Source organism: Delphinus delphis, chromosome 13 (genome assembly GCF_949987515.2).
Source record: "Delphinus delphis chromosome 13, mDelDel1.2, whole genome shotgun sequence".
Taxonomy (NCBI): domain Eukaryota; kingdom Metazoa; phylum Chordata; class Mammalia; order Artiodactyla; family Delphinidae; genus Delphinus; species Delphinus delphis.
In genome coordinates, this window is record NC_082695.1 from 33,523,577 (window position 1) to 33,550,699 (window position 27,123).

Here is a 27,123-nt window from a genome sequence, read left to right on the forward strand (position 1 = left end):
ATGATTCAGTGTCTTTCGTTTGTTTTCATACTCTTCTGGAAGGTTTTTCTTATTTTAGAATCTGCAGATTTTCCTTTTTATATCAATATATCACATGTCAGTGTATTATAAATGAAAACTACCAGTGTTTGCCAAATTTCTCTGCATCAACATTTATAAACCGAGTTTAAACTGATGAAGAGAAAGAAGTTGGTTTTGTATAGTTAGAAGCAGTAGGACTCATATATACTCGTAAATATTAACTAGACATAAGGGTTTGCTCTGTTTGAAAAAAGCACTCAGTATGATAAATTCAACTCTCGAGTCATAATCTAAAGGATTTTATTCTATTGCTGCTTCTTCAGCCTGGGACTTGGCACAGTTACATATTGGGATAGTGTTACGTGCCAGGTGCCGTGCCCGGTGCGAGGCTGCACGTGGAGAGTCAGGAGCCCAGGTTGGGCTGCTCACCACTCATAAGCCAGTAATTCGAGAGGCAAGTGTCAGTGGGAAGGAAAGATGCTTTACTAAGAAAAGCTGGCAATCTGGGGAGAAGGTGGACTCGTGTCCAGAGACCAACTCCAAAGGTTCTGCTCAGCCATGACAGCTTTCAACAGGAAAAATGGGGTGGGGTTTGGGGGGGAAGAATCTCAGTGAATCATCCAGGCAGGAGGTGGGGGTCTGCATCATTCTCCACTGAGTGCAGACTGGCTGACTCTCTCTTCAGATGTTATCTCACCTTGTAATCTGCCTGCAGGCTCGCTTAGTGGGCTGTTGGGGGTAGACAGCTAGTCATTGTGGAGCTGCTTAATTCTTCATCCTTACTTCTTTTTATCTAGGAAAAGAATCAACAGGTTAAACAAGGCGTGGTGTGCATTCAGGAGAGCATAAGTCAGGAGTTAGTTTCAATTGCTGAGTGATCCCATTCCTGTAATTAGATTTTTTTCAGATTAGAGGGGAACAGAATTGGGCAAACAGGAAATGGGAAAAAGAGGTGCCGTCACTCATGGCGTGTACAGGCTAGTATGATACCTGACGCTTACAGTAAAGCCAGTAGAATAATACTGTTCCATTGCTTTTTTTAAAAAAATTAATTTATTATTTATTTTTGGTTGCATTGGGTCAGTTGCTGTGCGCAGACTTTCTCTAGTTGTGGTGAACAGGGGCTAACCTTTGCAGTGTGTGGGCTTCTCATTGTGGTGGCTTCTCTTGTTGCGGAGCATGGGCTCTAGGCATGCGGGCTTCAGTAGTTGTGGCTCGCGGGCTCTAGAGCACAGGCTCAGTAGTTGTGGCTCATGGGCTTAGTTGCTCCGTGGCATGTGGGATCTTCCCGGACCAGGGCTCGAACCTGTGTCCCCTGTATTGGCAGGCGGGTTCTTAACCACTGTGCCACCAGGGAAGCCCTGTTCCATTGCTTTTTAAATGTAATGTTGAATCAAATCAATCTTGGGGGCTCTTAGAAGTAAAACAATGCTTAGAAAACCATTTGCTCTAGAAAGAACTCAGCTTTGGCCTTGGGTTGGTTGGTCTCAGTTTGAATATCTAAATGTATTTCTCGCAAAGGAGACCGTTGAATTCTGGAGTTGCATATTGCTGTGGAAGGGTACTGAGCAAATAAAGAAAATATGATACGTTTGCTTATCATCTGACTGAATGCTAGCAATAAATTCCTCTTCTTGTTGAAGCTCAGATTGGGTGAACAGTATTAGGTCCTGTCTCAGGGTTGACCATTTCAATGAGTAGTTTTCTGAGAAAAGAGGGTGCCCTTTGGACCTATGGAGTCAAATGTTATTTAAAATTTTTTCTTTAAAATTTCCTTGACTTACATTGTTAAATACTTTCTGGTTCTTTTTTTTTTGGCCACACCGTGCAGCATGCGGGATCTCAGTTCCCTGACGAGGGATTGAACCCGCACCCCCTGCATTGGAAGCACGGAGTCTTAACCACTGTACCACCAGGGAAGTCCCTGGTTCTTTAAAATTTTTTTTTTCTTTTAGAGAGTCCTGTTACTGCCTACTTAAAACAAAATGTCCCAAACAGAAATACTTGTCTTTGCTTACACACTTGTTCCTTTTTATCTCCACTGATTTGACAAGATAAATGTGTTAAATCAAGTAGTTACGCTGACATCTTTACTCCCCAGACGTGCAAGAAAGGCAGATCTAAGGAGGTTCTATCTGCTCTTTGGACGAGCAGGGTGATGGCAGACAAATTGTAGAAAAGAAAAGAAGGCTAATAAATCATTCTACATAAGACAAGTGTAAACAGAAAATTCCAGACTGTGTTGGAGAGGTTTAAAGTAGTAAAGAAGAAGATAGACATGAGAGGAAGGGAGAGACATAGTGACTCTGTGTGTCTGTGTGTGTGGCAGTGATGCGCAAGGCTGGCCTGGAGGTGGCGCTATGTGCGAGCAGGGGAGGCGTGAGATGGCCTGGGTACATTTCACTCATAGGTCCTTGGATTTCCTTTCACACCCAAGTTAGAACCCTGGGAGGCTCCTTGGGTTCCTCCCATTTCCTCACCTTATTTTCTTACATCTGTTGCCCCATGAATACTAGCCTCCATTACCTGTTGATTCTGCTTCTGCTCTGGCCTTTCCCATGCATCACTGCTGCTTGTCTTCACTTCCTGCCTTAGTCTGGTCTTCAGCCTGTTCCCTTAGATTGTTCCTGTAGCTATTTTATTTCCTCTTCCTCTGTCATCAATTTTAGCACTATTATTAGAGTGATCTTGCCGAAATTCACATGCATCTGTCTCCCGATGAAGTTTTCTAGGTGGTTCCCTACTGTCTGTACTAAACAGGATAAAGGCCGGCCTCTTGAATGTGGCGTGGGACCTGTCAGCAGGTTCTTCTCTGAGCATCTCCCACACACCCCCTTGTGTTCCAGTCATCCACAATCCCATGCATTATTTTCCTATTCCACATATTCTTTCTTGGATGTGCACCTCTTCAAGTGATGTGTCCTGCTGCCCCCCCTCCCCCTCCCCTCAGTCCCTGTTTCTTCAAGACTCAGCTTTAGCAGCACCGGGATTGTCCCTTCGTGTTGGAACACGTGTCCCCGCCCCCACCCTCCACCGCATGTATCTTTTCGAAGTATAGTTTTGTCTGGATATATTCCCAGGAGTGGGATTGCTGGATCGTATGGTAGTTGAGTACATTGTTGATGTCCAACTTGCACTGCCAGAAGTGTGCACTCTGCTGTGATTTCAAGGAAGAGATGATTATTTTCTGTACCTGAGAACAGCGACCTGGTCTTAAAATTCCGTCTTTACAGAGATGCATTATGTCAGGTTAAGAATTAACACCTGTTCATGGACTTCCCTGGTGGTGCAGTGGTTAAGAACCCTCCTGCCAGTGCAGGGGACCTGGCTTTGACCCCTGGTCTGGGAAGATCCCACATGCCGTGGAGCAACTAAGCCCGTGCACCACAACTACTGAGCCTGCGCTCTAGAGCCCGCGAGCCACAACTACTGAAGCCTGCGCGCCTAGAGCCCGTGCTCTGCAACGAGAGAAGCCACCGCAATGAGAAGCCCACGCACCGCAACAAAGAGTAGCCCCCACTCGCTGCAACTAGAGAAAGCCCACACTCAGCAACGAAGACCCAATGCAGCCAAAGATAAATAAATAAATTTATTTTAAAAAAAGAATTAACAACCTGTTCTTGTGCCCTCCTTCATGATAGGAAATTAAAACAGCAGAACCTTGATCAGAATTGGACTGTCAAGGTCTCGGAACAGCCCAAGGTCAAATACAGCTCCCTGTCCATGAAGAGGGCTTGCTAAAAGGACACAGAAGGAGGAGGATGTAGTCACAAACCAGATTTTGCCTGCTTTGCTATTTCGCCTTAGGCTCATTCCAAAGACCAAAATATTTGCTCTCTGTGTGAAAGCCTCGTGGATTTGTAATCTTCCTGTATTTTCTATTCCTAGCTGAAATAGGTGCACAGAGCCCGGTTTGAACAGACAATGATTAAGGACTCAAAAATCAAAACTAGAAGTTACAAGGGTGGTTACAAAAAGCTTACAGCAGTGGTGAGATCAAGCAGATCATAGTAACATCTGAAGTGAGATGGGGTTTGAGTCATCGGAGCCTTTGTGGGTTAAGAGGGCTGTCTGTTTAAATCACAGATGCATGTGATGTGATCTGCCTTAATATACGTTACATGGATATGTGAAAAACTGCACGTTTTAAAGCCGAGATGCTTAAATGCAGGCTTTCTTAGTGCCATACTTTTGTGCTGTAGAGGTCATGGAGTTTTCTTACGCCTCTCTCTGTCTGCCTCACCCCCTGGCCCTGCGCTTAGCTGTATACATTGTACTTAACAAAGTCTATTATTTTATTTTTCTTATTGGGGTATAGTTGCTTTACACTGTTGTTAGTTTCTGCTGTGCAGGGAAGTCTATTTTAATTGCCTATTTGTCTGTTTCCCTTGCTAGACTGTAAACTCCTCAAGGACACTGACAGTCTTAGTGACATTCTCTCTGTCTCTCTGTACCTAGCACAAGTTGTTTTTGAATGAATGAAAGGGACAACTGCTTATGCAATCTTTGAAGTTTCCTGAGTCTTTCTGTTTCATTTTTGTTGAGTGTGATTGTGTATGTGTGCTGTATTGTGTTGTTACATTGTTATTTTTGGCTTAAAAAGTACACTAGGCTGACGATTGGGTAATAATATGTTATTAAATAGACTTAGTTGATTACCTCCCGTGAGGGTAGAAGGGGAGATGATTAGCATTTTCTTAATTTTCTCGGCATTGTTTCAGGTGGGTATCAAGCATGCTTAGTTTTGAAAAAGATCAAAAATACACATGCGTGTACATACACAACAGAATTTGGGAGACAGAGAAGCGGAGAATGGGGATAAGAAATACAAAGCGTGTACTCAGAGCCACCTTTTCACCTTTCTTCCTTACGATCGTTAGCAATTCTATCATCCACGTTTTTCTAGGGGAGATAGGAATCCAAGCTTTGCTTCATTTTCCTGTCCAGAGACATGAGACTGGAATTAGTTCTCGGTGCCATTAAATACTAGAGCAGGACTAGGTAGATGATGTTGATTAAAAAAAAAAAAAAGTATTGAGGACAAGAGAAATGCTCAACAAAAAGCCATTGCACTTAAAAATGGTGCTTTGCCCGAGCCTTCTCGTTAATGACTGTGGTTTCAGTTACTTGTGCACCATTGATTCTCAAATCCCTATTTCCACCTCAGCTTCTTTCACGGGCCTCCAACTTCAGTAGATGAATGATCATCTCCATGTGAATATCCCACAAGAACTTTGTGTTGGTGATGTTACCATCTCCCTCCTCCGTTTTCCTCTCTCCCTGATAGGTTTTCCTGTACCCCTTCTCTAGCTTAACTAAAATATTCAGACCATTCTTTACTCCAGCATCTTTCTCCTCCACGTTCGAAACATTCAGGAGGTCTCGCTGCTTTTGCCTCCTCACTGGTTGTTCAAATCCACCCCCTCCCTCTAGTCTTACTACCTTTTTCCTAAGACTGAAGACCTTGCCTTTCTCACCTGGACTACAGTGCTGGCCCCTTAATTACAGTCGGCCTTCGGGGCCCACGGGTTCCGGATTTTGGTACCCGTGGGGAGTCCTGGAACCAATGCCCCATGGATCCCAAGGGACGACTGTGGTTTCTAGCCTCCATGATGCTCACTGCTTCCACTCCCGTGACAGTAATAGGTACAACAATGTGTTCCTAATTGTATCACTCCCCACTCAAGGATGCTCTCCCTTGATCACCTGCCTAGTCCTTTGTGTCTCCATCACTGAATTGCTTTAGTCCATTGCCTTGAGCACCATTCTCCTTTTTTTTTTTTTTAACTAAGGCAAGAGTTGTACCAGATTTTCTCCCCTAATCCCATTAGCCAATCCCCCAACTCCATCCACACACTTCTATTCTCTTTCACTCTGGGCAGAATTCCTGTCCTCTCTATTCCCCAAGAGCCTGGGCTTGTCTTTCTGTCCAACACTCACTGCCTGGCATTGTACCTGGTTGTTCAGTAGGTATTTTAATTTGACTGTAGAAAGACTAAGGCAGGGTTTTTAGATGGATATCATAGTTCTAGGGAAAACAGACAATGTAAAATTACTTGAATTAGGAAAAAAGCAATAAGTTCTGGGTAAGTAAGGAATTGCTTAATGTTTGCAGTTCTTGATGATAATTCAAATCAGAAGATAAAACTGGAGAGGTTCTTGTCAGCTAGAGACAAGGTAGAATAACAAATATTTGTTCTTAATGGAATACACACACATATACACACACACACACAAAAAAAAAACTTAGGGAAAATTATTCCAACTGATGACTACATCTCAGATACAGGGACAGGCAGTTCTATTTCTGGCTGTCCCATCAGATGATTTTGTGACCTTAGAGATTTGTCCTTGCTTATCTGAATGTTTCCTTCCATTGGGAAAATAGCTACATATCTCTAAAGTAGGATGGGGGTCAGCTGTATTGCTTAAAATTTTGTACTAGTCTTTAACTTACTTTATTCCACAGTCACTGCTTCATCAGTGTTTGCAATAGAGAAATAGAGGGGATGAGAGAAATAGCGCTTTTTTGCCCTCTGTTCTGTCTCTTATCAACTGAGAGGAGTATGAATTTTAATAACAGTTTTATTTCAAATAGCATTCCACGGGTGAGTTAATCATTCCTCTGTTAAAACCTTTCAGTAATATTATACCACCTTTAAAATAAAGTATTATAAATTTGTAGTAGTCAGGGTGCTCCAAAGAAATAGAACCAATAGGATATGAAATGTATGTAGATACAGATACGATCTATCTATCGAGCGGTTTATTTTAAGCACTTGGGGGCTGACAAGTCCACAACCTGCAGGGTTGGCTAGCAGTCCAGAGACCCAGGGAAGAGTTAACATCGCAGTTGAAGTTTGAAGGCAGTCTGCTGGCAGAATTCCCTCTTCCTTGGGGCAAATCAAGTCTTTTTCTAAAGGCCTTCAACTGCTTGGATGAGGCCCATCCACGTTATGGAGGAGAATCTGCCTTATATGTTAATCTCATCGAAAAATACCTGGATACTGTGGCCTGGCCAAGCTCACACATACAATAAACCCTCACAATATCTGAGTCATAAAAATTAAATACCGTTGGCCAAATTGGGAGATAAAATTGTGATGAATAGGAAGGAAAGATTTGTTAGAAAATGCTTGACGTTTCGGAACGAAACTTTAACCATGGTGATGCCTCTGATTTACCAACATTAAAACTATGTCTTAGGTATTATATTTAAATTGTTCTTTTCTCCCGAGAATCTTGAATTTACCCCAGTGCAGTCATACCACATGTGTATTGCTCTTTGTTTTAAAGGTCATTAAAATGAGTACATTGCTTATATCCTTTGTACAAACGTATGTTGACAAAACAAGATTCATTAAGAGTTTTTAGCGTTTTGAGAAAAATAGGTAATCAACTAAACATTAGAGTAGTACCATTTTAAAAAAACCACTTAAGTTTCCTGAAGAAGCGAATTTACTATTTCTGAGTGTTCCCTCTGTCCCTGTAAATCATTTTATTTTTGTGTGACATTTGAAAGAATTGCTAAATTTCTTAAGGAAGAATTTGATTTCTTAGTACTTCTGAAAGAAGTAGATGCATTGAATTAGAAAGTTCGCAATTTTTTGTTGTTAAAGAAAGCTTATTTGGTAAGATGAAGTGAAAGCAATTTAAAGAGGATAAAATTAGGAAAGTGATCATAAAGAATACATTTTTGATTCTAAAAATATTGAATCAAATCATTAACCAGATGAGTTTTTACAGAGTTCTGAAAGCCACGTGCCAACTGATTTCTCTGAAATTATACTATGCCAGTCCCTCTGATGTATCTGCATTGGTACTCTGAATAACTAACTGTATTATGTGTTGGATGTAATTGGTGTTTAAAATTAGTTTGCTTGGATCGTCTTGAAGCAAGTGCTTTATAATTTAGGTCAGCAGAGAAAATGCAGTGTACTAGATAAGCACAGTTCTAGCTGTTTTTGTTCAGCAGCTGCAGAATAAGAAAACTTGATTATAAGAGTCCCTCCCTCCCCGACTGACAGAGCAATATACTACATTATTACATAGCATTTGCAGCTTATGAAAGTGAAGAGCAAAGAATCAAGTTTTTCTGTGGCATTACTTTGCTACCTGTCTGTATGCTTGTCTAGATTATGTGTGATTTATGGCGTGAAAGATCAGAAGCACTGTTGACTCTTTGGATCTTGTCTCTAGAAATATGCATGGAAAGTGGGTGTGCTTAATGTTATCTCACATTATGAGGCAGGGAGAGTTCACTTTTGTAAGGGTGACTGACAGGTTCTTACTACAGTGAGAATCTTTAAAAATTAGGAGTTAGGGGAGAGCCAGATAAATTATTTTGAAATCATCCATATAGGTCTCATCTATACCAGTGTTTCTTACCTTGTTTTCATTATTGCCCCACTAAAGATCCTACATGGATGTTTTTTTTCCTAAGCACTCCTGCGTGAAACTTTAATACATGGATATATACTCTATTCTATTTAGGTACTCTGGCTCTTGGAACAAAATAGCTAAGATTTTTCACTTCCTGCAAGAAACAGTCCTCGTGTTAATACATGACTTCCTCTTCATTAGTACTTTTCTATCAGATTTGCAAATGAAGTTTTATATTAAAGGGACTCAGATTTTTTTCCTCAGAACCCTAATTTCCAAGAAAAATTCAACTCCCCAACCTCCCTTAAAATGGTTCAAATTTTTCAATTTTTGATAGTTTGATTTAACATAGATTTATTTACAGCTAAGCATATCTTAAGAGATGATTATTTGGGACCCAGATAGACTGTTTTAGGTTGCAGGATGATTTAAATTCATTTTATTTAATTTATTTTTTATTTTTTAGGAGAAACATTCAGCAAACAAGAACAATGATGACTTTTGTTCTTGTAGGCATTACTTTTTTTTTTTAACATATTTATTGGAATATAATTGCTTTACAATGGTGTGTTAGTTTCTGCTTTATAACAAAGTGAATCAGTTATACATATATAAATTTCATTTTATATTGGAATTTTGCTAAGTAGAATCCAGATCTAGGGGAGTTTTATCGCAGAATGTGGTCCCTGACTACATCAGATGAATATATATTTGAATCATTTTGACCATATCTATATGTTTATTGATTTTTGGCCAAAATTATCATAATTTGTTGTAATCTTAATGTAATTCCACTTGAAAAAATCAGTATTTTGCTAAAGAGGAAAGACAAGATATATAAATACTGATGTAAAAAAAAAATCTTCAACTAATTACAAGCTACCCACATTTTTGTGAGACTAGAGATACAGCTTTTGACTTAATATTAAGTTTTGAAATTTAAATTTATAGTTAAGACAACAGTCAAATAGTTTATTTAAAAATTTCATTTCTGGGCTTCCCTGGTGGCGCAGTGGGTGAGAGTCCGCCTGCCGATGCAGGGGACACGGGTTCGTGCCCCGGTCCGGGAAGATCCCACATGCTGCGGAGCGGCTGGGCCCGTGAGCCATGGCCGCTGAGGCTGCGCGTCCAGAGCCTGTGCTCCGCAACGGGAGAGGCCACAACAGTGAGAGGCCCTCGTACCGCCAAAAAAAAAAAAAAAAAAAAAAAAATTCATTTCTAATGGATAAAACTAGAAGATGGTATTTTATTGACAATAAAATTGTAAAGACAGGATTAAACGAATTTAAAAAAAATCTCTGCCTATGAGTAGCACTGGATAGCTCAATTTAGTAATACAGAATTTCATTTATTTGTGCAATTCTCATGCATATTTTCCCACTGCCAGTCATTTGTATTTTAATAGCTTTATTGAGGTATACATTACCTAGTCAGATTCATTCATTTTAGTTGTATAATTCACTGATTTAAAGTACACCTGTAGGGTTACACAGTCATCATTCCGATCCACTTTTAGGACATTTTCTGTCACATCAAAAAGACCATTGAGGCTGTTGGCAGGCAATTCTTGTTCCTGCCTCCAAGCCCCAGGCAGTCATTAATATGCTTTCTGTCTTTGTAAATTTGCCTTTTCTAAACTTTTCCTAATTATGGAATCTGCTTTCTATGGGTTTAGTTTGCTGTTCCATTTCTAGTTTTTTTTTTAATGATGTCAAAGTTCTTAGACAGCTAGATCATAGGCCTGATTACTGATCCCCTGCTCTTTGTTCTTTTTTTTAAATTAAAAAAAAATTTCTTTTATAAATTTATTTAGTTCACTTATTTTTGGCTGCGTTGGGTCTTCGTTGTTGGGCTTGGGCTTTCTCTAGTTGCAGCGAGTGGGGGCTACTCTCCATTGCGGTGCGCGGGCTTCTCACTGGGTGGCTTCCCTTGTTGCAGAGCACGGGCTCTAGGTGCGCAGGCTTCGGTAGTTGTGGCACATGGGCTCAGTAGTTGTGGCACGCAGGCTCTAGAGCGCAGGCTCAGTAGTTGTGGCGCATGGGCTTAGTTGGGCATGTGGGATCTTCCCGGACCAGGACTCGAACCCACGTCCCCTGCATTGGCAGACGGATTCTTAAGCACTGTGCCACCAGGGAAGCCCTGTTTCTAGTGTTTTAAGGGGGAAACTTTATTGCAATATGGCTACATTTCTTTCCATCTCCTTGTGTTACTACTGTCATATTTTTACATCTTTATCTGCTATAAATCCAACAATAGAGATGTACAATGCTTATTTTGTGCCGTTAGCTTTAAATCAGTTGAAGAAAAAATATATTTACACAGCTTTTATATATTATCCTATGAATTTTTCATTTTTGGCACTGCATTTCTTCTTGTGGATTTAAGTTACCATCTGGTGTAATTTCCTTTCAGCTAAAGGACTTTCTTTAGAATTTCTTTTAGGGCAGGTCTGCTAGCAGTGAAGTATCTCAGCCCTTGCTTATCTTTTCTTCATTTCTGAAGGGAAATCTTGCTAGATATAAGATTCTCAGTTGATAGTTGGTTTTTTTGTCCACAGCACTTTACTAAATATGTCATCCTTCTGACGTCCCTGTATGTGATACATCATTTTTTCCCCTTGTCTTTCAGGATTTTATCTTTATATTGGCATTTCAACCATTCGTCCATGACGTTCCTAGGTGTACCTCTTTCTGTTTGTTGGAATCCTTTGGGCTTTTTGTGGATTAATATTTTTCATCAAATTTGAGAAGTTTTCGGCCATTATTATTTCTTCAAAAAATTGTCTATTCCTTTTTCTCTCTCATCTCCTCTGGTACCCTCGTTTGCACATATGTTAGTGTGCTTGATGGTATTCTGTAGGTGTCTGTTTACTCCCCATTCTTTTCTTTCTGTTTTTAATATTGTACAATTTCTATTGATCCTATGTTTAAGTTTGCTGATTCTTTCTTCTGCCAACTCAAACATGCTTTTGAGCCCTTTATGACTTTATTTCAGTTATTGTATTTTTAAACTCTAGAACTTCATTTTCTTCTTCTTTATAATTTCTCTTTATTTATATTCTCTATTTGAACTCTCATTGTCATCATACTTTCCTTTAATTCTTTGAATTTGGTTTCCTTTAGTTCCTTGAATATGTTTATAATAGCTGCTTTGCAGTCTCTTTCTACTTAATCCCACATCTGGGCTCACTCAGTTTCTATTTTCTGCCCTTTTCCTGACTGTGGATCACAATTTCCTGTTTCTTTGCATGTCTCATAAATTCTTTGTTGAAAACTGGACATCTTAGATAATATAGCAACCTTGGACTCTTCCCCACACCCACCACTCCCCCCTCCCTGGTTTTATTGCTATTGCTGTTCGTTGATTGGTTTAATTCCTTGCCCGAGCTAACTTTGTAACATCTGTATTTCCAGAGTTCAGAAATGGTTGTTTTTTTTATAATTTTGTCAAGTTTTCTCATTGCTTTTGGGGGAGAGGATTTGCAGAACCCTTCACTCCTTCATTTTGGAATTTCTGCCTCCAATCTCTGTGTTTGTCAGTGTAATTTCTGCTGTCACTCTTCTGTCTAATCTGTAGTTGGAAATGTGAATGTATTTTCTTTTGTACCTTCCTTTTACCATATGTTTAAATAACTTTTGATTTAAGAATAGAATACATACAAGACTATACATTGAACTTTACAGAATGATTTTTTTCTTTGTCCCTGCTTCTTAAGGCTGTCATTTGAGAGGACTGTACTAGATTTGGTGTTAGAAGGCCAGAAAATTCATTATTATTTTTTGTACTATTTTAATTTGGAAAAATTTAAGTCTTCAGTTCCTTTTGGGTGTACCATCAATAAAACAGACTACTAATAATGTTTCTATTAATTAACATAATCTATTACTATATTAGATACTCCCTGAAAACCCCTTCTGATCCAAAGTCCTGATAGAAAAACTACAATTTCTGTTGGTTTTCTCTCTGCAGGAGGTAGCTTTAACTAAAGTTTAGGTTTAATGTTAATGTCTCATCATTTAACTCTTCTCACAAACAAGAGACAAATAAAAACAACTCTTATTGGTTCTTCTTTCATTCCACGGAAATTCTCCCCTTTTCATCCCCAGGAGTAAATCCTTTTGACTATGAAGTGCTGTGATCCTAACACTGGATTGTAGACTTCTCATTTCCAACCAACCTATCCAAATTTGCTTCGTTTATCTCATCATCTTTTTGTGTTTGAAAACTATTTCATTTGCAGAACTTCATTGAAGATGTTTTCCTTTGCTCTCACTGTCATGAGGCCCACCTGTTCTTCCATTCATGTTTCTCTTCCATTTTGGTCTGCTCCAACATCCTAATCACTTAGCTTCTGCTTCATAACATTTCTGGTTGCTCCTTTTTTGTTGTCTCAATCTTTCCCTTTTTCTAACATAATCCTTTATGAATGAAATAAATTCCTGTCTCTGGTTTAATTCACCTTCAAGCACACATATCCAATTTCATCCTTTCTAGAATCATAGCATTTAACGTTGGCATTTCCCATACCTTTGTCCTCAGCGCTCCTCTCTTTTCTATCAGTATCCTCTCCCCAGGTTCTCTATCTCATATAATCCCAATGAATTTAAGCACATCTGAAAACTCCCAAATTTATACTTTCTTCCTGACCTCTCTACTGGGCTCCAAAATTGTCTACCCTGCCTGAGAGCCACACTTGGATTATAGCTATTCCTTACCCACAGCCACTCAAGTTAGAAACCTGGAAGTCATATTTGATGCTGACTTGTTCTGAGCCCCACACCTAATTTACAAAATCTCTTTGGTTCCGACTTGAATATATATTCCAATTATTTGTCTCTCCCTGTCTACTCTTCCCATTCCTAGTCCAAGCCACCACCATCTCTACCCTGAGTAACCACTGTCATGCCGTCCCTGGTTACCTCTTCATTTTTCCTCTCTATAATCCAGTCTCCAAATGGAAGCCAGAGTAATCGTTCTAAAACATAAATGAGATCCCTGTGTCTCTTGTTACAGACAAACAAAACCTGTTGGAGTTTGAGAGGGCTCGTGAGTTATATCCCCCTCCTCGCCACCAGGGTTTTAAAGCAATGGAAGGAGACAGAGGTATCAAACATGGAGACCAGAGTGTCAGCCAGTGATGAACTGGCCCAGGCAGTCACAGGCAGGGCTGAATACCTGCAAGCTAGGAGCTCCAGGGATAAAGACGTTACCACAGAGCTCAACTCTGGGCCCAAGGCAGACCAGAGCCTTGCTTTCTGCAGGCAAGGGGAAGGGGCTGCCTATTCACGGCTGGCTCTTCCTTCCAAACTCACCACTCAAAGATGTGAGAAAATGAGAGAAGCCCCTAGTGATCATATCAAAGGTTTTCCTTCACATGAAGAAAACATTAAGAGTCAAGAGTCAGTATTCCAAAGTAATATCTCTGATGCTTTTCCTGCACTTAGATTAAAATACAAACTGTTTGAATATACTTGCAAACTACATATCTGATTAGGAGTTAATATCCAAAATATACAAGGGACTCATATAGCTCAATAGCAAATAAATAACCTGATTAAAAAAATGTACCAAAGACCTGAATATATATTCTTCCAAAGAAGACATCCAAATGGCCAACCAACGGGTACATGAAAAGAAGCTCAACTTCACTCATCATCAGGGAAATGCAAATCAAAACCACAATGAGATACCACCTCATATCTGTTAGAATGGCTATTACCGAAAAGACAAGAGACAGCAAGTATTAGTAAGGATGTGGAGAAAAAGAAACCTTTGTGCACTGTTGGTGGGAATGTAAATTGGTACAGCCACTGTGGAAAACAGTATGGTGGTTCCTCAGAAAATTGAAACTAGAACTCTACCACGTGATCCAGCAATTCTATCGTTACTTCTGGGTGTACATCCAAAGGAAATGAAATCAGTATTTTAAAGAAACTCTGCTCTCCCATGTTCATTACAGCATTATTCACAATTGTCAAGATGTAGAAATAACCAGTGTCTACTGACACATTAATGGATAAAGAGAATGTGACATGTATATATAATCCTATATAATATATATACGTAGTTTTATATTATACGTATGTATAAGATAAAATGAATATTATGCAGCCCTAAAAAAGGAAATCCTGCCATACGCAACAATAGGATGAACCTGGAGCACATTATGCCAAGTGAAATAAACCAGTCCCAGAATGACAGATACAGCGCGATCTCCCTTATATATGGAATCTACAAAAGTCGGACTCATAGAAGCCGAGAGTGAAATGGTGGTTGCCAGAAACTGGAATATGGGGGAAATGGGAAGATACTGGTCACAGGATACAAACTTCCAGCCCTAAGATGAATAAGTTCTGAGCATCTAATTTACAGCATGGTGACCATAGTTCATGTAATGAATTGTACACTTGGAAGTTGCCAAGATCTTAGATCTTGTGTTCTCCCCACATACACACAAAAATGGTAACTATGTGAGGTGACGGATGTGTTAATTAGCTTGATTGTGGTAATCATTTCACAGTGTATATATATGTCAAATCACCACATTGTGTACCTTAAAGATAGACAATTCTGACAGACCTCAATAAAGCTGGGAAGAGACCCAAACCCTCCTTTCCTGGGGTTCCTAGGATTGAGTGGGTAGTACCTGCTTCTCTATTTTCAGCTTCTAGAACTTTCCCTCCCGCTCCCTATGCTGCAGACATTCTGGCTTTCATTGTTTATTTCTCGAGCACACCACACTAGTTAGTCCCTGAAGGCCTTTTAACTTTTTCTTCTTTTAGAAACATTCTGCCCTCAGCTCTTGCATGACTAGTTCTTTTTAATTATTTACATTTGTGCTCAAATGTCACCTCAGAGTAATAACATGACCACCCAATTTAAAGGAAATGCTTGAGCAATTTATCATCCCATTTTATTGTCTTCACAGAACCAATCATTATCTGAACTTAAATTGTTCATTCGTTTGCCTGTATAGTGTTTGTTGCCCTCCGACTCTGGAATATCAACTTCATGGGGTTAGGAGTATGGCCTGTTTTGTGCCTTACTTTATCCCAAGGGTCTAGAACAGTGTGTGATTCTAGTAGGCCATTTGCAAAGATTTGTTGGATAAATGGACAGATTATTTTTTCTGTTATTCTGATGCTTTCAACAGACAAACATTGAAGGGAAAGTTCCAGTCCTGGGCAAGCAAATATGTAGATGTTTGTAACCTACATGTGGTATTGGCTGCACTGGAGTTCACGTTTTAGATGACCTGGGATGAGAGGAAGCTAGAAGTGCAGGTCAATGCTTTCTCCCAGCTATTGGGTTGGCCAAAAAGTTTGGTCGGGTTTTCCCAAGCGGAAAAACCCAAATAAACTTTTTAGCCAATCCAATATATCCCTTGGTGCCCTGGGATGTGGAATCCCTGGCAGAAAGGAGCAGATAGGTCCTGGCTCCAGGGGTTTCTGTTGGTTGCCCAATGGAGAGGTGCTGTGACTGTGGCGTACTTGGCCATCAGACTGGCCGACCTTGCAGAAATCAGGGGATTGCCAGAGCTGTCGGTCATAGAGCAGGTGGAGTTCTCTGTGGTTTTTCAGGTCTTACGGAATTCTTAGAGTGCATGTGCTCTAACTCCATTTCTCATCCTGTCTGAAAGTAGAGCATCACTTGCATAATTGGGTAAATAATTCATTTGTACCACAGTTACTTACTGAGAGCCTTATTTGTTCCAGGCATGATTTGGAAACTGGCAATACCGAAGTGAGAAAATACAAAATCTCATTTCCTATGAAATTTGCCTTCAATGGGGAAAGTACAGATAATAAAGAAAGAAGTGGTATTTCATATAGATGATGAGGTGGTGGTGAGTCCCGTGGAGCAGAGTAAGGCATGGGATGATGGGGATCTATTTACACGGTAACGTTTGAGTACCTGAATTGGGGAAAGGGAGTGTTATCCTTAAGGTTATCCCGGCTGGGGAGTGACAAATGCAGAGGCTCTGTGTCAGGGACTTGATGTGTTCCAGAAGGGGCAAAGAGGCCAATGGACTAAAGCAGAGTGAACAAAGGGGATAATAGTAGTAAGGTAGGAATCCAGAAAGAATAGGGTATTTGGGGGCAGAGGAATGTCATGATCTAACTTATGATTTAAAAGAGTTCCTGATTCAGATGTAGCGAATGGACTCGAGGACATGGGGAGGGGGAAGGGTAAGCTGGGACGAAGTGAGAGAGTGGCACTGACATATATACATTATCAAATGTAAAATAGATAGCTAGTGGGAAGCAGCTGCATAGCACAGGGAGATCAGATCCGTGCTTTGCGACCACCTAGAGGGGTGGGATAGGGAGGGTGGGAGGGAGGCCCAAGAGGGAGAGGATATGGGGATATATGTATACGTATAGCTGATTCACTTTGTTATACAGCAGAAACTAACACTATTGTAAAGCAATTATACTTCAATAAAGATGTTAATAAATAAATAAATGAAAGGATTCCTGGGACTTCCCCGGTGGGACCGTGGATAAGAATACGCCTGCCAGTGCAGGGGACACAGGTTTGATCCCTGGTCCGGGAAGATCCCACATGCCTCGGAGCAACTAAGCCTGTGTGCCACAACTACTGAGCCTGTGAGCCACAACTACTGAGCCTGTGAGCCACAACTACTGAAGCCTGCGCACCTAGAGCCCGTGCTCCGCAACAAGAGAAGCCACTGCAATGAGAAGCCTGTGCACCACAACAGAGTAGCCCCCGCTTGCCACAACTAAAGAAAGCCCTCGCGCAGCAACGAAGACCCAATGCAGCCAAAAATAAATAAAATTAAATCTTAGAAAAAAAGAAAAGGATTCCTTAGGCCACTTCACTGAGCATATACTGTAGGGAGTAAGGCCAGAGGAGAGAGTTAGGACACTGTTGGAAGAATACAGGCCAAAGATAATAGTGGACTAGATTAGGATGGTAACAGTGCAGGTGGTGGGAAGTGCTTAGATTCAGGATGTATTGGGTTGGCCAAAAAGTTCGTTCAGGTTTTCTCCATAACATCTTAAGGAATTCTCTGATAGACTGGACATGATGCATGAGAGAGTGAGAGGAGAAAATGATGACATCATTATTTTTGGGTTGTGTTACAAGAAATAAGGAGTTGTGAATGTTTGATGTAGGGAAAAAATGGGAATAGGCAGATTTGGTGGGCTGTCAGGTGTTTGGTGTGGGGCATGTAAAGTTGAAAATGCCTATAAGTTGGCTACGTAGAGATTTGCCAGGGCTGTTGGATACAAATCTGAAATTCAGGGCAGAGAACTGGGCAGGAGATACAAATTTGGGAGTTGTCAGTGGTTAGGTACTAGTTCAACCTAGGAGACTGGACGGGTTTACGAAAGGAATGGGTAGACAGAGAAGAGTTTCTTGGATCTAAGGAAGGAGCTCCAAATGAGACTGAGCATGAGGCACTCAGGAAAGATAAGGAAGAGTGGGAGGGCTCGTGATGTAGAAAAGAGCACTAAGGCTCAGTGTGAGCTCACTTCCGTCACAGGTGGTCCTTGGGTCAGGAGGACTGGTCTACATGAAGATGAATGGCTGGCCTGGGACCCAGGAATGTGGACGTCACTGGTCACCTTCACGAGAGCAGTGCCCACAGAGCTGGTGGAGGAGTCAGAGCTGTGATTGGAGCAGATTTAAGATAGTGTAAGAGGGCTTCCCTGGTGGCGCAGTGGTTGAGAGTCCGCCTGCCGATGCAGGGAACACGGGTTCGTGCCCCGGTCCGGGAAGATCCCACATGCCGCGGAGCGGCTGGGCCCGTGAGCCATGGCCGCTGAGCCTGCGTGTCCGGAGCCTGTGCTCCGCAACGGGAGAGGCCACAACAGTGAGAGGCCCGCGTACCGCAAAAAAAAAAAAGATAGTGTAAGAAAGATATTAGAGACAGCAAACAGATGATTTTTGAGACATCACTGTAGGGAGAGTAGAAGGGGAAGCAGAAAAGTAGCTAGAGAAATATGGGGGACTCCTGAAAAGGTTTCTTTCTCTTTGTAACTTTTATTTTGAACTGATAGATTCACAGAAAATTGCAAAAATGTACAGGGGGGGTCCTCTGTATTCTTAACCCAGTTTCCAGCAAAGGTAACAACTTGCATGACTATAGTAAAAAAAATTACAACCAGGAAATAGACACTGGTACCAGGAAATAGAAATTAAAGATTTTACTAGTTATATATGCACTCGTGTATTCTATATGATTTTTATCACATGTATACATTTGTATAACCACCAGATCAAGATCCAGAACTTCCCATAACCACATGGCTCCCTTGTGCTACCCCTTTAAAGCCACACATTCCCCATCCCTAACCCCGTCAACCACTAATTCATTCCTCACCTCTAAAATTTTACTTCAAGAATGTTATATAAATGGAGTCATAGCTATAACCTTTGGGGACTGACTCTTTGCACTCAGCATCATTGCCTTGTGGTTCATCCAAGCCGTTGTACCTCTCAGGGTTTAGCTCCTTTTTATGGCTGAATAGTATTCCATGGTATTATGGACCCATTGAGAGACATCTGGTCTATTTCCAGTCGTTGGTTATTAGGAATAAAGTTGCTGTGAACAGTTGTGTACAGGGTTTATGTGAACAGAAGTTTCATTTCCCTGGGGCCACATGCCCAAGAGTACATTACTAGGTTGTCTGTTAAATGCATGTGTACTTTTATAAGACACTGCCACACTGTCCTTCCTCCAGAGTGGCTGCACCATTTTCCATTCCCACTAGCAATGTGTGAGGGACCCAGATTCTCCACATCCTGGCCAGTATCTTGTGTTGTTTCTCTTTTTTATTTTAGCCATTCTAATGCATGCATAGGCATAGAGATTTCTTTTTAAGAAGAGAGAAATTGCAGAAAAGTCGGAACCCTACTTATACCGCCAGCCTCTTGTTAGGTAGTTTGAAGACTGTTAAAAATCCAGCCCATATTTTAAAGTATTGAGTGGCTGCTGTGACATGTATGACCATAGATGTGATGTTTGTTTAAAAGAAGTCCATGTCCCAACCTGGAAGCTGATTTACCCAAGTTATACACATCTGGGCACTAGGGTAAAATTTATGGTAGTTTTCAGCAACCTAGGAATTACAACTTTGAGCTTTTGTATTTTTTTAATCTGTTCATGTGTTTGTCAGAGGGACAGTATGTAACTTCAATGTTCCTAAAAGTTGATTTAAGCTTATTAAACACAGGTGAGTAGGACAAATAAAAAACCTTGAAAAACAGCGTGGAGGAAGATGTATATTTAAATATAAATATACCGGCAGACCTCGTTTTCTTGAGCCAGAATTGTCACCCAAATGCTCGCTTTCTTCCACTTGGTCACTGTACTTGATAGATAGCCCTTAGGCTGCGTTTCTGCTTGGAAGTCTCTTTGGAGTGAGTGAAGGAGCTTCTGTAATTCTGGATTGATCATTGTCATAATCACAGAAGACATTAGTGTTTAATTGTGCGGACAGCTCAAAAAGTCAAGATTGATCTTTCTTCTCTAGGGATTTACAGACACCCATGCAAAGGTAGTGGAGAGTCACACATAGAGAATCATCTGTAAAGAAGCATCAGGTCAGATAAGAATAAAGGCTTAGACATTTCCCAGAAATACTGCCGTGAGTGTATGTTTCCGGGGGGAGGGTGTACAGAATTATGGCTGGTGGTAGAGGGGGGAGGGGGATGCCGGCTTTTCTTCATTCAAATGGAAACACTTATGGAAAAGACAAGATGACAGGTGTGGATAAGTGGATGAGAGTTTGTTTGGCTGCTAGGACAGGGAGGACGTTCCAGGCCTCAGGAGCTACCTTATGAAACAGGAATCACAGGACATTTATCTTTGTTGAAGGAAAGCCACACCGTGACCTGTGCATACGTATGTCCTTACAGCAAGTGGAACTGTGACTTTCACTTAGCGGGTGCTGAGTAAATGTCATTAGCTTGATCAATAGAACTTTAAAAAGGCAGAGGGGATGCTTTTCTAAGCCATGGTGAGAGAAAGCAGTGCTGTGAAACTGCTAACTTTGCACAGACACGGGATGCTGAGGAAAGGGAGAGGTTCGGGAGCATTTTTCTCCAAAGGCCAGAATTCTTGGCATGTATAATAAAATGGGCCTGTCATGTGACAGATATGTCACCAAATGCAAGTTGGTGTGCCCAGCTCACAGTGAAGTCAAGTAATACCAAAACATTGGAGTTTGGAGCAGAGAACGGTTTATTGCAGGGCCATGCAAGGAGACTGGTGGCTCATGCCCCCCAAACCCCGAACTCCCCGAAGGGTTTCAGCAAAGCATTTTTAAATGCCAGGAGAGGTTGGGGCATGGTTGGTTGTTGCAGACTTCTTGGTGTTGGAATCCTTTGTTCTTGCAGCTGTCCAGGTAGGTCAGGTCACAGTGTTCTTGTAAATCTCCAAGACAAATGTTATTCTGTTTTGCAACCTTTTATCTCTGTATGAATGGAAAAGTGTTACACCTTTAAAGGTCAGAGCCTTGAGAATGGGCTATCCTGTGTATTTCAGGCTATAGGCAACATTCTTAACTCCAAGCAGAAGCAATAGAATACAAAGGTTAAAGTAAAAGGAACAGATCCAATATGGAGTCAGGTTTGTTCCTCCCTATTACATATAGAATCTCGAAGCCTGAAAGTTCCTTTCTTTGAGGTTGCAGGAAAGAACAAAGTCAGGGAAGAAAGGAATTTGGCATGAGAGGGGAGGTGTATCATTTTGATGAAGTTGGCGAATGCCCCTGAGTGATTAAATCAGTGGTTTGGTGTTATCGCAGAAGTTGTGCAAACTTTTCTAGAGACAGTACTGTGAATATTTTTTTCAATGAGGCTCTTACTCTATGACTTATCTCAGTAACTCATAGTTTTATTCCACATTTGTAAATTAAGTTTGGCCGGGCAATCTGTATGATTCTCATGGCAAAACTACACGTCGCCTATAACAGAGAAAAAAATGCATTTAAATGTATCAAATATGCCAAAACAAACTTCTAACTAAAGAAGGATCATTAGTTTTACATTTTAGCATAGTTCAAACAAAATGTATATAACAAACAAAATAAATTTGAACCCGGTATGACTTAAATTCATGGTTCTATTTGTGCATCAAATCTAGGTTATTCATGATGAAACTCTAATATTTTGATAAGTGATTAGGTACTCAGACTTTATTCAAAAGGAGTCAGAATAAACCGAAGCAGAAGTGTATGGTTTTAGATATTGATTTTTTCTGTTTATTTTCATATGCTGTAGATTTAAAAGTATTTTATTTTGCTGTGTGTATATATGTGTCTTTCAAGGTTAGAAACGAAAGTCTATTCACCTAAGAGAATGAACTAAGAATTTAGCACGTGTCATAAAATTGTTTATCTCAGAGCTACTAAGAACTTACAAATGTGACCCTGTAATAAATAAGTGTAGCTATTTTTGTAAGCTCTTACAAAGCAGAAAACTCCTCCCCCAAATATGTCAGGCTTAATTTTCTGCTCTACGGAGCACAGCTAGTAGGATAGCAAAACCCAGTGACATTTTCCACAGTGTGAGTTGCCAACCATTAGTAGCCTGTGGCAGTGTTTAAATCTACAGCAAACGAGCTAACAATTGGTGGAGAAAGGATTATGTAATTCTTCTTTAAGATTCCTTTCTGTGATGTTTACATCACTGTCAGAATCATAAAGGCAGAACTAGGGGACTTTCTGCTAAGGTAACATTTTCTTACACCCATGAGTCCATATAACCTTTACGCTTCTCTGCAGGTTTTTTTGGGTTAACCTCTCCATCTTTTGCTAAACTCCTAATGAAATGGACTATATTTGAGTGTGCTCCCTTACGTGTGTGTTAGGGCTGTGATTTGAGTGGTCATTATTTTTGCAGAATGGCCTATATTAATTCCAAAGTCTCCTGGGGAGCAGTAATTAGTAAGATAATAACATGCTGCTACCTGGGTTCTAATAAATGCTTCAGCAATTAGATCCAGCCTGCAAATTGAAACATTGGTAATGGCAGTAGGAAGAGTTGAATTCAGAGGAACTGAGAAACTATTTATTGTATGAATAGAGCAGAGCAAAAGTCAAAAGAGGACCATTACAATATAATGGCCCCAAATATCTGTGGGTTATGAAACACTGTCAAAGTTCTAGGGGAAATAAGATTATCTAAATGGTCCTATTACAGTTTCTTTTCTCCCCCTGGATCTGCAAATGACATTTTATGAATAGACAGTAATACCTCAATTACCTGACAATGGTGTTGAACAGAAGGGTGATAAGTAAAATTTCTAGATAATGAGAGCACATCCCAACTGCCAGATTGAGTTTGTTTTATTATTTTGCTTTTTATAATTGAATATGTATGTGTTTCCTGGTCATCTCTTAGAAGATATTACTTATAATTGAAATTTTTCTTTTTGCCTTAAGTATTGACCTTATGGAATTTAGAAAAAAAAAATATTGGTACCCATCTGTGTTCAAGACACTGTATTATAGGCCTTGTGAGTAGTATGGAGGCTAATAGAGACCCTGAACATCTCACGTGCTATGGGTAGAAATCAGTACTTGGGCGACTAGTCCTCACATTTCATATGTCAAGTATGTAGTTAGTTATATTGTAATACTGTCGTCCAGGACAGAATGTGAAATCCTGAAGGAAAGGGACTGTATATTATTCATTTTTTTTAAGTATAACTTTCAGAGAAAAAATCATGGAGGACTGCAGTTTAAGAGATTTCAAAGTAATGTTAGTTGATTGGAATTGGTGGAGATGGAAACTTCTAGAAATTTTACGATTATTGAGGGAAAATGTGATTATACTTACTTTTCATGTTGAGGAAAATTGAAATACGCTGTTTTGTATTAGTACCTTTATATAGCTAGAAGTATTTTGTTTAGAAAAATATAATGCCTTATTTCATTTTATAATGCCTCATTTTAAATTGGTTTTTTTCTTAAACAATCAGATTTGGTACACGTAAGTTAACATAGTTTTCTAAGATGTCCCAGAGAGCTGAACTGTACAGTATCCAATAACATTTCCCTCCATTTTTTGAGAAGAAATGAACACTTTGAACAGATGGGATAATCAGCTTTTATCGTAAAAGCCAGGATATTATCTTTTCTCACTCTACAGAGTAATGAACAGACAGCTAAAGCATCCATTTTCAGCAAAGGAGCTGGACAATAAAAACTGTTTTTCCTTTTTTCTGTTATATGATGGAGAAATGCATTCTCAGAATTTAATACTTGGTTTTAATTGCGTCCCTTGGAAAGCTCTGTCTGATAAGGTGGAATATTGAACTGTGAAAATGAAGACAAGAGGATTCATTCAAGAAAAAAATGTTTTCTCTTAATTTCCACTGATTTATCACCTACATACAATATAGCACATGAATCTTAAATGTACAGCTTAATGAAAATGAGGGGTGAATATACCTGTATAACCCCTACTAATAGGAAGATACAGAATAATATCATCAGCCCAAAGAACTCCCTTGTTGTGCTTCCTAATTAATCCCTCCCAGAGGTAACCGCTATGATGCATTTTTTTTACTATAAACTAGTGTTATCAGTTTCTTGAGTTTTATATAAATGGAATAATAGATTATGTTCTCTTGATTTTTGTAATCCATATTATCTGTAGGATTGATTGATCCATGTTGTAGGCAACAGTTGTTCATACTTCTTTGTGGCTATAGAGCAGTCGATTTTATAAATATAGCATAATTTATTAACTGATTCTATTATTGATGGACATTGCCTTATTGCTGGCTTTTGGCTTTCATGAATAAAACAGCTATTATGATTCTGGTACGTGTCCTTTGGTGCATATACCTACTCATCCCCTTGGCTATGTCCCTGGAGTGCAGTGTTGGTCAAAAGCTCTGTATTTGTTCAGCTTTAGCCCCACAATCTTTCAAGATGATTGAACCAATTTACACCTGGACCAGTCACGTATGAATTGTACTTCCTCTATATCTTCGTCAACACTTTGTATTGTTTTTTGTAATTTTAGCCATTTTTTTCCTAAAAGCTATCTTGTTTTACCTTTCATGTTAGTCTACAATCCATCTGGAATTATTGTTATGTTTTGCATACAGTGTGAGGAAGTAGTCAAGCCTCATTTTTTTCCACATGCATTTTCAATTTATCAAGCACCATTTATTGAAAAGAACTAATTCATTGTTTTCCCTACTTACTGAGATGGCATCTTTGTCATAAACTAGGTGGCGATGCATGTGGTGGGTTCTTCACTCTTTGTTCTGTTTTTAAGTTACTACCATAAAGCTATTTCTAACACCATTTAATTTACTGTAGGGATGTCCTCATTTTCATGTGGTATTGCTCAATTTCATTTTTCTTCTTTTCTCAATGTCTTATGAAGAGTTTCCAGAAACAACTTTGGGCATAGTTGATTTTTTCCATTATATATCTTGCTTCAACTCAATTGTTTTCATACCATTTTTGTTCATTTCTTTCATCTGTTATTTTTGAATTTAGTTTGCTATTCATTTCCCAAGTACTTTTGAAATCTGTTTGAAGTTTCATTTTGAAGTAAGTTGAGTTGCAAAACATCTGCAAAACTGTGACAAAGAGATCCGATAAACTCATTGCCCAGCTTCGCTAAATGTGGACATCTTATGGAACAGTAGTACAATCATAAAATCATGAAATTAATATTAGCTATAAAACTTGGTACCATTTATAAACCTAGTTTATAAACCTAGTTCCTAGTTCAGGATCAAATCCAGGATGACACATTGTATTTAGTTGTCATGTCTTTTTTTTTTATGCAGAAAAATGCTATTTATTTATTTTAACATCTTTATTGTAGTATAATTGCTTTACGATGTTGTGTTACTTTCTGCTGTATAGTAAAGTGAATCAGCTATATGTATACATATATCCCCATATCCCCTCCCTATTGTGTCCCCCTCCCTATTGTGTCTCCCTCCCACCCTCCCTATCGCACCCCTCTAGGTGGTCACAAAGCACGGAGCTGATCTCCCTGTGCTATGTGGCTGCTTCCCACTAGCTATCTATTTTACATTTGGTAATGTATATATGTCAGTGCTACTCTCTCACTTCGTCCCAGCTTTCCCTTCCCCTCCCCGTGTCCTCAAGTCCATTCTCTGCATCTGTGTCTTTATCCCTGTCCTGCCCCTAGGTTCTTCAGAACCACTTTTTTTTTTTTTTAGATTCCATATATATGTGTTAGCATATGGTATTTGTTTTTCTCTTTCTGACTTCACTCTGTGCGACAGACTCTAGGTCCATCCACCTCACTGTAAATAACTCAATTTTGTTTCTTTTTATGGCTGAGTAATAAATATTCCATTGCATATATGTGCCACATCTTCTTTATCCATTCATCTGTCGATGGACACTTACGTTGCTTCCATGACCTGGCTATCGTAAATAGTGCTGCAATGAACATTGTGGTACATGACTCATTTTGAATTACAGTTTTCTCGGGGTATATGCCCAGTAGTGGGATTACTGGGTCATATGGCAGTTCTATTTTTAGTTTTTTTAAGGAACCTCCATACTGTTCTCCATAGTGGCTGTGTCAATTCCCACCAGCAGTGCAAGAGGGTTCCCTTTTCTCCACACCCTCTCCAGCATTTTTTGTTTTTTTTAATGTTTATTTTTTATTTATTTCTCTTATTAGTCATCCATTTAATACACATCAATACATGTCAATCCCAATCTCCCAATTCATCACACCACAATCCAGCATTTATTGTTTGTAGATTTTTTGGTGATGGCCATTCTGACCAGTGTGAGGTGACACCTCTTTGTAGTTTTCATTTGCATTTCTCTAATGGTTAGCGATGTTGAGCATCCTTTAATGTGTTTGTTGGCAATCTGTATATCTTCTTTGGAGAAATGTCTATTTAGGTCTTCTGCCCATTTTGGGATTGGGTTGTTTGTTTTTTGATATTAAGCTGCCTGAGCTGCTTGTATAGTTTGGAGATTAATCCTTTGTCAGTCGCTTTGTTTACAAATATTTTATCCCATTCTGAGCGTTGTCTTTTCGTCTTGTTTATGGTTTCCTTTGCTGTGCAGAAGCTTTTAAGTTTCATTAGGTCCCATTTGTTTATTTTTGTTTTATTTCCATTTCTCTAGGAGGTGGATCAAAAAGGATCTTGCTGTGATTTATGTCATAGAGTGTTCTGCCTGTGTTTTCCTCTAAGAGTTTGATAGTGTCTGGCCTTAGGTCTTTAATCCATTGTCATGTCTCTTTATTCTCCTTTCACTTGAGGAACATCTTTAGCCTTTGTCTGTCTTCATGACCTTGACATTTTTGAAGAGTGCTGGCCAGTTAATTTGGGGAATGTCCCTCAATTTGGATTTGTCTGATGTTTCTTCATGATTAAATTCAGATTATTCATTCTTGGCAAGAATACCCCAGAAGCAATGACGTGACCTCAGTGAGTCATATAAGAAGGTAAACGATGTTGACACACCTCATTTCTGGTGTTGTTAAGTTTGATCACTTGATTGAAGTGGAGTCTGTCAGTTTTCTCCACTTTAAATTTATGGGTTTTTTTCCTTTGTAGTTAATAAGTATCTTGTGGGAAGACAGTCTGAGAATACACGAGTATCCTGTTTTCTCATATACCTCTGCCCACTCATTTTATCCTCCATCACTGATTCATGCCTCTGCAACAATTATTATGGTGCTGGCTGTGAGATGGTGATTTTCCCTTTGCCTCATTCCTTC